We start from the raw sequence: 10603 nt of genomic DNA on the forward strand, positions 1-10603 counted from the left end.
GGAGGAGGAGGAGGAGAGAGGAGGAGAGGAAAGAACAAGAGCGAAGAGGGGCCTGTATTACAAAGTGCATGTGTGAAAGAGAATGGGTAAGGAAGAGCATCAGGCGTGTAGAATATGGGCGTGAGAAAGCAAAGTAGGATTTATGTGAAAAGAAGGGAGAGAGAGCGAGAAAAAAGGGACAGGCAGATCAGCCTACAGGTCTGTGGGCCCGGATGCCTTACGAGAGGGTGCAAGAAAGGAGTTGATTGGTGGTGGTGGGGGGGGGGGGAAGAAGAGAGAATGGGCGTGAGAAGGGAACTTGGTTGACGGGACGGAGAAATCCCTGCTCTCCTACATACTCACTTTCTCCTATAAGGAAGCTTCCCTGAATTCGGCGGGGCTCTTACTTCGGAATAGACGTGCGTCGACGACCTCGGGAGCGAGCTTAAAAGCCCCGAAGCCCCGGGCACTTCAGTGATCGGAGGGCGAGGAGGCTCCGGGACCCGGGCCTGCTGCGCGTGAGTGAAGGGGGACAGCGAGTTCGTGGGAGGCCGCGGTTCCCCTCCGAAGGAGGCCGCGTGGGTTGAGAGCCGAAGGCAGAGGCCGGGGGGGGGGGCCGAGGGGGGGGCGGGGAGGGGGTGGCAGGTGGGATCGATGGCGGTTCCCGCCTGGACTGGAAGAGCTGCCCCATCCGCGGGAAGGCGGGGGGGGGGGGAAGAGCGAGCAACTCCGGGAAGGTGGGAGACGCTACCTGCCACCGGAGGCAAAGGAGAGGGAGGCCGTGACCGGAGACGCCATTTTAAGTCGGGGTTACTCCGGTTCCTGAGAGGGGCGGGGGCATTAAAAGAGAATGTGGGGGGGGAGTGTGAGAAGGGGGGGAAGTGAGAAAATCAGGCTGGGATGCGGGAGGGTGCAAAAAAAAAAAGCGAGAGCCCCTTGCCGCTTCCCGCAGTCCGGCCGAGTTCGTCTGGGCAGGTAGGCGCCCGGGCTGGCCCGCAACGTGAGGCTGGTCGAAGTGGCAGCCGTCCTCCGGGCGCTCCTTCCCAGGCGGCCCTTCAGCCAGGGACAAATAGGAACCGACGGAGCGAGGAGCGGGCGGGCTTCGATGGGAGGGGAATTGATTGATTATTACCGACCGGTCCGTCTCGGGAATGGAGCGCGCAAGAGCCTGTCCCGGGAGACAAAAGGATCCCGTTGGATCGAGAAGGGCGAAAGGCTTAATTGGGGAAGCGCTTGGGATGGCGGCTGCGTGCCCGATCCGCCAGCCTGGCAGATCCCAAACCCCCCGAGATCTGGTAGGCCTGCCGCCGAGAACAACGCTCAAAGGACGGCGGGTTTCTTCCTAGAGGCTCCCGCGCTCGAAGCGGAAAGACGGTGCCCGGCATCCAGATGGGCTTGTTCCCGGGGGGGGGAGGTTGGGGAAACAAACCAAAACGCGCCTAGGATCGCAGCCTGGCTCTTGCCTATCTCGCCCGACTGCCGGCACCAACAATCGGGTCCTGGAGGGAGGCGTTGCTGATTGGAGCCTGGGGCGGCAGAGGCTCGGAGGCTCACCGATTTCCCGAGAGTAAGCTGCTCAGTGGGCCAGGCTCAGCTCCGACAGGGAGCATTCGGGGCAGGGGAGCGAGGCCAAGGCTTCTTGCGCCTGAGAAAGCCAGCTGCGCGCCTCCGAAGCGAGCGAGCGGGTGTCTGCGTGTTCAGCAAAAAATAATAATAATGATTAGAAAACGGTAGGTTCGCCTTGCTGTCGTTTACAGCCGCGTCTGGATGTGGCGGTCAGTGCCAGGTGAATTCCGAGCTGGTCGATCAGAAATGGCTGCAAGTTTGGAGCGCGCAGGTGTGGGAGCTCAAGTGAGGAATTTGCGGGTCGGGGAGAGGGAGATCCCTGGCCTTGTCAAGGAAAGCAGCCGTGGTCGGTGGATCGGCCGTTTCTCCTTTTGCTGCGCTACGTCTCTCGTGTGAAGGCGACCAATGAAATCAAGTCACTAGATTTCGTCTTTTTGTTTACCCTTTTGAAAGCTCGCCCGCACAAAGCGAGCAGGGAAGGAGAGAAGGGCTGCTAAAAATGTGAATCGCTCAGAGCTTTTTGGCAGCTCCCTGAAGCATCTTTGTTTATCTCCCGAATGCTAAATAAAGAGAGAAGTGTGAATAACCGATACAGATTGTTTCAGCGCTGTCATTTGGTCCCAGGAAGTGCAATTTATTTATGGGGTGGGGGGAAATTAAAAGGAGTGGGGGGGCGGCCCAGAAAGAATCACTGAATTAAGTGCTCTTGGATCGTCTCCTTTCATTAAGATTTGCTTTGTGAAGCACTATTTTATAAATACCCCGAAAAGGGCTTAAAGTCCTCTTGTCCACTTCAGTCTCAGACTGAAGAGATACACCCACACTGACGGCTCGCTCCACAACGCCTCAGCCTTCAGGACACCGGCTGCCGACTTCGATTGGGGAGAAACCCTTGAAACCTCTAATGCGCCGGACACCCGAGTTAAACGGAGCTTTGGCGAGTTTAGCAACAATCTGCAAAAAAAAAAAAACTTTGGAATCGATTTAACCTCTTTTTGCATTAGGCGTTTTGCAGGAAGGCACTTTTGTGTGCAAGGATTAGAGAAAAATGGAGGGCCGGGAGTGGTGGTGGGGGGGGAGAATGGAGGGAGGACTCGGCCTTGGGGAACTCTGAAAAGAGCCGGCAGCATCCGCCGTGTTTTTTTATTTTTCTTCCTACCATAAGAAAGTTTAATATTTTATACTGCAGGGAAGAAAGCCTACAAATAGTCGCGGCGGAAAAACTCTTCCAAAAAGTGAAAACGGAGAGAAAGGCGAGAGAAATCACATCAGCAAAGCGCATCCCGACGGCCTTTCTAAACGCTATTGATTGGAACAAGCTGTTTCAGCGGCCCCCCCCTCCCCGAAGCACTTAATCTGCCTGTTAATCAAGGCACTAAGGAGCTCAATGCGACTTTTATTAGCGACTGGAGAACACAGCGGCAGAAAGGATCAAAAGACTCTCCCCCTTGATATTTGTCAAGCCAGCCTCCCCAGAAAAAAAAATATTTTCAATTACAGAGCAATTCTGAGCTTATCATCCCCGCGTAACAGAAACACGCAGATGGTTTTCCCCCCAAACGCTGCCAGAAGAGAAGAGCCGGCTCCAAAGGCGGAGGGAGACTTCGCCAGAGCCTCTCAGCCACCACGGATTCTCAGGCTTTCCTCCAAAGCAGGGCGCTGCAGGGGGAAAAAACACAGAAAAGGAACATTCCGCCGGAGCAAAGGCACTCTCGTCTCTCTTTTTATCTCTTTTCTTTTCTTTTTCTTCTTCTCTTCCACCACCTTTCTAGGAATCGCTTGGATTGTTCGCAGAAGAGCATCAGCTGGACAGCCCTACATTCACCAGTCCCAAAGACCGTCTGGCTTCCCCCGCCCCGCTTCTTCCTCTGCGTGGATTTGGAAACGGACAGCTTTCAGTGGGTTGTGTGCATCCTAGGGAGACGGGAAAGCGCTGGCGCGTTCTGACTATATTCCACCCACAAACTACTTAAAACAGTGTTTTTCAACCTTTTTTGGGCAAAGGCACACTTGTTTCATGAAAAAAATCACGAGGCACTCCACCATTAGAAAATGTTAAAAAAATTTAACTCTGTGCCTATATTGACTATATATAAAGTAATTCTCTTGAATAGGAATCAAATAAACACAAAGAAAGTATTTTATAATTACTTTTCAATTTTTCCCACGGCACACCAGGCAACATCTCGCGGCACACTAGTGTGCTGCGGAACAGTGGTTGAAAAGCACTGACTTAAAAAATAAACATTCACCACCGACATACCGGTGCCTATAGGTGAAAATAGGTGCCTATAGGTGGGGGGGGGTGGTTTTTGTGCTGGCTGAGTTCCTCCCGGAGCTAGTTTCAATGAAGGTAAAGGTGGAGAAACTTTCCATCTGTGAAGATCAACATTTTGATCTTGTCGTTTTTAATGCGATCGGATGGTGCTGGATGTCAACGAGATATGCATATAAAAGACTATGTGGTCAGAGGTAATTATGTCACAGCTTTTTCTCGTCGTGACAGCTGGATAAACACCATCTCCAATAAACATCTCTAATTAGGGGGGAGGACCTGCGAGGCTGGGTGTTTGATTTATTACCCATCCAGAATGTCCATTTACTGGAGAAGATTAAAGTGGACTTTCACCCACCTTTTAAAAAAATTTTTTCCTTCCAAAGCACCTTAAGAGATTCTAAGAACTGAAAGGCTGCAGACTTCATCCAAAAGAGTGAATGAAAGAAAAATGGGGGAAGGGGGGGAGGAGGGAAAAAAAAGCCATTATCCCACTAATCCTTTTTTCCCCTAATTAAGAAAACTCCCCCACCTCCACCCAATCATCTAGATTTCGAAACACAGCTCACCTGCCTTGGGCTGCCATCCTAAACAAACGGTTTGAAGCCTGTTGGGATTTACTCTCAAGGATGGGCAGCTTTCTCTATACTCTGCTTCAAACCAGAAGATAGTCCTCCTGTACAAATCAAACCGCTTTTAGATAAGGGGGCTTAAGGCAGTCATTCAGCATAGAGTTTCCCAAGAAACGGTTCCCCCTTTCCTCATATATTTCTTTGGTTTCCACTCTTATTCTTCCCTTTTGCAGCTGCTGCCGTCGCCGCCGCCGCCAGCAGCAAAACAGAAAAAGCAAAATAAAAACCAAACGCTTCCTCCTGCTCGCCTCTGGCCTACCTGAGAACATTTTTCCCGTCCTCTCACTACCTGGGTGCACGCTACCTTTTGGGAAGAAGATCCTCGTCATTCCATACCCAGCCCTTTAACCCTTCTCTTCGGGATTCCGCGGCCTATTCACCGGACCAGAAACTTCGAGAAAGCTTATCCGGATGGCAACAGTTGGAAAGTGAAATCAGAGCCGGTAGCTAGGCTGCCCCCCCCCCCTTTTTCTCCAACCATAACACACCACCTGTGTTTTCTGCAAGCCGGGATGATTAAGTCGGCGGTGCGGCGACATCACAGGAAAACGAGGCAGAGCGGTAAAATTTGCAATACAAGATCGAAGGTCTTTCAGAATAAGACCTAAAGGAATAAGTCTTCCGGAGAAAGTTCTACGGGTCAACTCTATGTGTTCCTCCCTGCCGGTTCGAACGTCCACAAAACGCAATTCGGCTTCGAGGTGTGGCTTTGGGCTGAATTAACTTGTGGATCGGGCTCTGAAAAGCGCACACCTGACGCCCTGGTATTTACTCTCCCCTCCTTCCTCCTTTTGAATACGGCTGGTAGTTGAAAGCGGGAGCAGGAGCAAGCTTGGCGAAACGCAGCAGGAGGCTGCGCCTAGGACTTTGACCTTGTTTTTGAAACCTCCGGGGTCCCGAATGTATTCGCTTGGCTTGCTCCAGAACAGCAACCGCACCAAACGGGACCATCCAGAACGAAGAGAAAACTTGCCACCATCTCAAACCGAAGAGCCACCAAGTGAGACCAAACACGTGAACGGAGGTGGCTGGGTGAGTGGGTAGGTAGGTAGGTAGGCAAACGGCCGGATGAAAGAACGAGGCTCCAGTTCGGATCGAGTCAAGACAAGCAACCCACCGCGAAAGCTCCCCATCGGGCGAGGAGGTCCTCTTGAACGTGGCCTGAAATGAGCGGCAAACTCCCCCAGCGGCTCGACGGCAGGAGCCCTTTAAACTGCCCGAAGCCCGAGGCGAGCAAGGGTGTGCCGGAGTCCCTGTGTAACCCGAAGCGGTTTTTCTTTCTACCTCAGTGAGAATCGTTAATTATTAGGTTTTTCCCAAGGAAAGCTCAAATCACTCGGACTGGGGATAGAAAAATGCCTCGCCAACAATGAGCGCTGCATTCTTTCGTGCCTGCCTCAACTTCAGAGCACCCAAGGCGCGAGGGCTCGCTCAAGACTCGAACCCTCCATTTCCATCTTTACAAAGAAAGCAACGCTACTTTTCCCCGCGGTCAAGGGATACCCCCCCCCCAATACCCGTCGGTGGTGCTTTGGGGTGGAACGGAGTCCTGCTCTCCCTACCTCCTTTTGGCCTGGGGTCCTCACTGCAAAGGAAAGTCCAGGCCATTTCCCTGGCTCTTCCTATCCCCTTCCCACTAATTGCACGGGTTGGGCTACACTTCGTCCACTCAACGATATGGTGCTTCACGACAAAAAAAATTGACACTCTGCTTCACTAGCCGTTGGCACGCATGCAGCTCTCCTGCTCCAGACGTTGGCTAGCCGGCGATGCCCAGCTCAGCCGACGTCAACGGGTGGTAGCAACGGCAAAAACCCCTTTTCCGCCATAAGGATATTTAACAGAGCTTTTAGGGTCAGCGATCGGGCGGAAGAGGAGAGAGCGAAGTAAATCTGCACGCAAACACTCGCGCACGTGAGTACGTGTGCGCGAGAGGGAGAAAGCTCGCCGACGAGCAAGGAAAGCAAACGTCCAAGGGCGCTCGGAAAATTCGGGAAAAAAAACAACAACAACAAACCAACCGGCGGGGGCTGCCGCTTTATAGAAAGGCACTCTGCAAATTCTGGAAAACGGCGGCCATCAAACGCAACAAATGCTTACCTGTTAGCGGGAGGGCCGGCGGAGGCGCATGGTCCGCGGATTCCCAATTCCGCCTCTTGCGAGTCGGCAACTGGCAAGTCGGATCGCCAATTTCTACAGAAGAATCTGCCACACCGGTTTAAACGTCAATGACAATAATAAGGAAAGGAAAGAAAAAAAAAAGCCAGGGCGCTTAGCTTTGCACTAACTTTCCCTTAATATCGGCGCCTAGCGCTTCCCTCATTGGCTGGGCTGCCCCCGTGACGTCACGGCGGAGAGCAGTCAGAGCGGCTAAGGCTAATAAGCCACGTTGGAGAAAGGCAGGAGCTCCCGGCGCCGGGCTCGCTCAACCTTCCCGCGGCCATTGCTGAAACTTGGAGGCTGAGGCGAGGCGCACGTGGAAGGAGACCGGGCCCTCGTCTCCAAGCCTCTCCCTCCACCCGTGGCGCTGGATCCGGCCGCACGGGAGGCTCTTTGCACCGCTTCGCCGCGGATAGCTTGTCAGAGATTGGGGCGGAGGGGGTGGGGGTGGAGGAGTGTCCCCCTTCTCTTCCAAAGTCTCCCGAATCTCCCTTTGCTTTGGCTCCCCTTTTTTTCCCGAGCTCCCCCCTTTGCCCTCCCCGCCTCCGCCCCCAGGTTTTTTTTTTTTTACTCCGCGCTCTCTTCGTTGGCTTTACTTCTCTTGTCCTGCACAGCAAATCCCGCTGTGTTCCAGCCAGTTAGTAGCTTTGGCTAAGGCAGGGGTCTTCAAACTTGGCCCTTTTATGACTTGTGGACTTCAACTCCCAGAATTCCTCAGCCAGCAAAGCTGGCTGAGGAATTCTGGGAGTTGAAGTCCACAAGTCATAAAAGGGCCAAGTTTGAAGACCCCTGGGCTAAGGAGTATCGAAAAGTCCCCGGCCGGGTTACTAGCCTGGAGATCGACGGCCCCGTCGAGGCACCCAAAGGAGTTTGGAGGAGGACGGGTGGCTTTTCCTCCCCGAGTCTCTAAGGCGCAACGAAGTTCACAGGCGCCTCTCCGCCGTCAGGAAAAGCCACCTGGGCTACCAGGGTTTCTGCTTCTGGAACGGCTCCAGCCCCAAATCTAACTCGGCCTTTTGGTTGGCGACCTCGCTTGCGGCAAGGGGGAAGGTCGGGCTGACAGCGATTGCCCGCGTTTTTGCTTTTCATGGGAACGGTGCGTTACGTATAAAACTGGCCAGCTACAGAAAGCTGGCACACGCGCGGAGAGAGAAATTTCGAATGGAGATAACTTGACAAATTCTCATATTTCTTCGACTCCCGCTCCCCCCCCCTCTCAGAGCCCCCAGGTCTCAAAGAATTTAAAAGATAGTAGACTGACAATGTTCTCTTTAAACGTTAGGAGCTGAGGAAGTGAAGTTCTTTTCAGGAAGTGAACACCCTGTTTAAGGGGTACCCCCAACACACCTTTCTTCTCTATCGTCCCTAGGGTGGGTCATGTCTCCCCCCCCCCGCAGTGTCCTCCTGATGTCTTTTTGAGGGACATTTCCTGGGAGAGAAGATTAGTGGAAGGAAGAAAACTGGAGTTACAGAATTATTTGTAATGGTTTGACTAAGTTTTATGACCCATCAATTATTATTTTTTCAATAGCAAGAACTTTACTGCTCTCTCCCAGTGATATTGGTGAGCTAGTCCACTTGGAGAAGCCAGAAGTTAAGCGTAGTGTTCAGGTCATCAAAATAATTTCCTGAGACCACCAATTTCTATTTTAAGTGCATGTTTTCTGCAGCGAGTGATTGTTTTTTCTGGAGGGGGGGGGGAAAAAAGATGTATTTTAAATAAATTATATTGGATCCCAAGAGCTTTAAAACATGCTTGTTCCTTTACTTTTTGAACCATGAGGGATTTTTATTTTCTGGGAGGCAATGATAATCCTTTTCCTATTAAGGTACTATTCAGAGTTAAAGTCTCCTGTACGTTGTCCACTTAACATCAATGAGAATCGCCAGCTATTATTTATTGGGAAACTCTGTTTCCATTTTAGTGTGGGTTTCCATTTTTCATACATTGACAATATTGAGTTCTTTGGTCAGGAAAGTTTCAGATGTGTCCATCAGTATTTCAGAAAGATTTCTGGGGAAAACGTCTGGCAATGGGTTCCTGAAAAGCGCTGGAAGAAAAAAAAAAGACTCTCAGAAGAGTAGGTTGTTTTCTTTAAATAATATTCTCCTCTTGTTCCTCTCCCCCATCCCCTCCCCGTTCCCCCATATCCTACTTCCTTTCTTGACTCTTCCCCTTGACACACTTGCAGTACAAGCTAATGCTTCACTACTCAGAAAGAGGCCCCAGATGGGCAATTGATTTTGAGGGCTGTATTCTCTTTAGTCATTTTCAGTTTTTTTATATCATATTAAGTAACATAAATAAACCTATTAAATTAAGATGCTCTCTGAGTTGTTCTTCAAAGAATGTGGTGAGCATAACTCTGTTTGTTTTGTCTAGTGCTTTCTTGGGAGGTTCCCTCATTTGTCCAAACACATTTTCAGAACAACAGGAAAACTATCCCTGATCTACCAAAGACCTCAGACCTAGGTGGATTGCTTTCCCACGGGCCTCTCTATTGTGGAGAGACTCCAAACTGCCAAGAATGGGAGTCCAGTCTATTGTTGCCTTATTTCCCCCAAACACACTCTCTTTAGGATCTTAGCTTTGGACAATATTCAGCTGAGGAACCCTTGGAACACCATGCCTTGTAGAGACTTTGATGACAGCTTGACTGCATCAACATTCACAGGTCCCCAAATCCTGAAACCCTCAGGTTGAGGATGTCTTGGAGATCTACCTTGGATCTTGAGCTTTGAGTATGTTTGGGACTGAGGGTGTGAGCACACGGAGATAAAATGCTGAAAGGTAACTCAGTCCATCTCTAGCTTCTAGCTAGAGGGCCTCTAGCTAAGAGGAAGTCTAACTCTGTCAAACTTTGGAACTTACCTTTCCAGCACCTGCTTAGGATCCAACCTTAAGGTCACTGAAGGCTAGTCTTCCATGGAATGAAAAGAATTTCTGAAGGGGACCGTGCTGGATGAGGGGGGGGGGGTGGGGGGGGGGTGGCGGAGGTCCTGCCACAGACGGGGCTCCAGGTGAAGTAAGTAACCTTTCAGTACAGGATGAGACGGAATGATCCTTTTCATTCTACTCCAAATATTAGTTCGCTGAGTGGGTTCCCTCCCACGAACACATTTACTCGGCCCTGGACATCAGTGGCTAGAGAGAAGCCTGGGGAAAAGAAAGGCCCAAGAGAGGGGAAATAAGGAGTATCAAAGGGCTCCGGTTGTCCCTCTCAGCAAAACTACTGAAGGCCCCTGGGAGGAAGACAATGCCTGCCTGGTCTTCTCTGGTTTCTCGACCGATGCCCAGCCTTCCTCTTGCCTGTTTGTCTACGCCGCTTTCTAGGCCACCAGCGCTTTGCAAGGGGACGAAGAGGCTTGCGCGACCCCCCGAAAGGCTTCCTCCCTCCAGAGGGGCGGGCGCGCTGATCCACCACTTATCAGGCCGCCTGTTTGCCCGGTTGTTTGGAGTTGCTGCCATTAAGGCTCGGGCTCCCTGCAACCCAGCAGGGTTCTCCAAGGAAGCGCTGGAAACGCCACGCTCCCGCCTGCTTATCTGGCTGTCAATAAAGGAGATGGCTCCGGAAAGCGGGGCCAGGTGCTGCCTTGCCTTCGCGCCAAGCGGCGCGGCTCTTCAGAAACCGACCAGGCGTGAAGCCAAGGCTGCTTGGGCCGGGCCTCGGCAGCGAGCAAACAGTTTCCCCGGCCAACGCCTGAGTGCCGCTCGCTTCGGGGACCGCTTCAGGGCTCGCACCGGGCTGGCTTAGAATTAAACGCCAACCCGAGAAACGCCGGGCCGGGCCGGATCGGACCGGACCTAGGTGTGGGAACGGATGCCTGATCCCGATCCGATCTGGATTTAACGGCAAAGGAAACGAGAGGCCCGATCTTGTTCGACGTGTCCCTGAAAGGGGAGGGGAGGGGAGGGGCGGCGGGCGCTAAAAGAGGGCCGCCCTCCTGATATTTCGGATTCTTCAGTCACCTCCATTGGATCGGATAGCAA

The 10603-nt window shown here is 52.1% G+C and overlaps 1 protein-coding gene across 5 annotated transcripts in view; it reads right to left on the bottom strand.

The window, feature by feature from the left end:
• The window catches only part of PAX6 (paired box 6), a 45271-nt gene extending 35771 nt beyond the window's left edge, over positions 1-9500 (bottom strand). Inside the window, exons 1-2 of one of the 5 annotated variants that reach the window (XM_083350148.1) lie at positions 9485-9500; positions 6553-6657 (exon numbers count right to left, since the gene is read on the bottom strand). The gene's annotated coding sequence lies outside the window, so the exon portion shown is untranslated. Of the gene's footprint in view, positions 1-6552; positions 7310-9484 lie in introns of those variants that run through there. The other 4 variants (XM_083350152.1, XM_083350150.1, XM_083350149.1 and 1 more) reach the window with 4 other exon arrangements.
• Between the last annotated feature and the right edge of the window lie 1103 nt (positions 9501-10603).

Source organism: Vipera ursinii, assembly GCF_947247035.1.
Source record: "Vipera ursinii genome assembly, chromosome: 1".
NCBI classification, from domain to species: Eukaryota; Metazoa; Chordata; class Lepidosauria; order Squamata; family Viperidae; genus Vipera; species Vipera ursinii.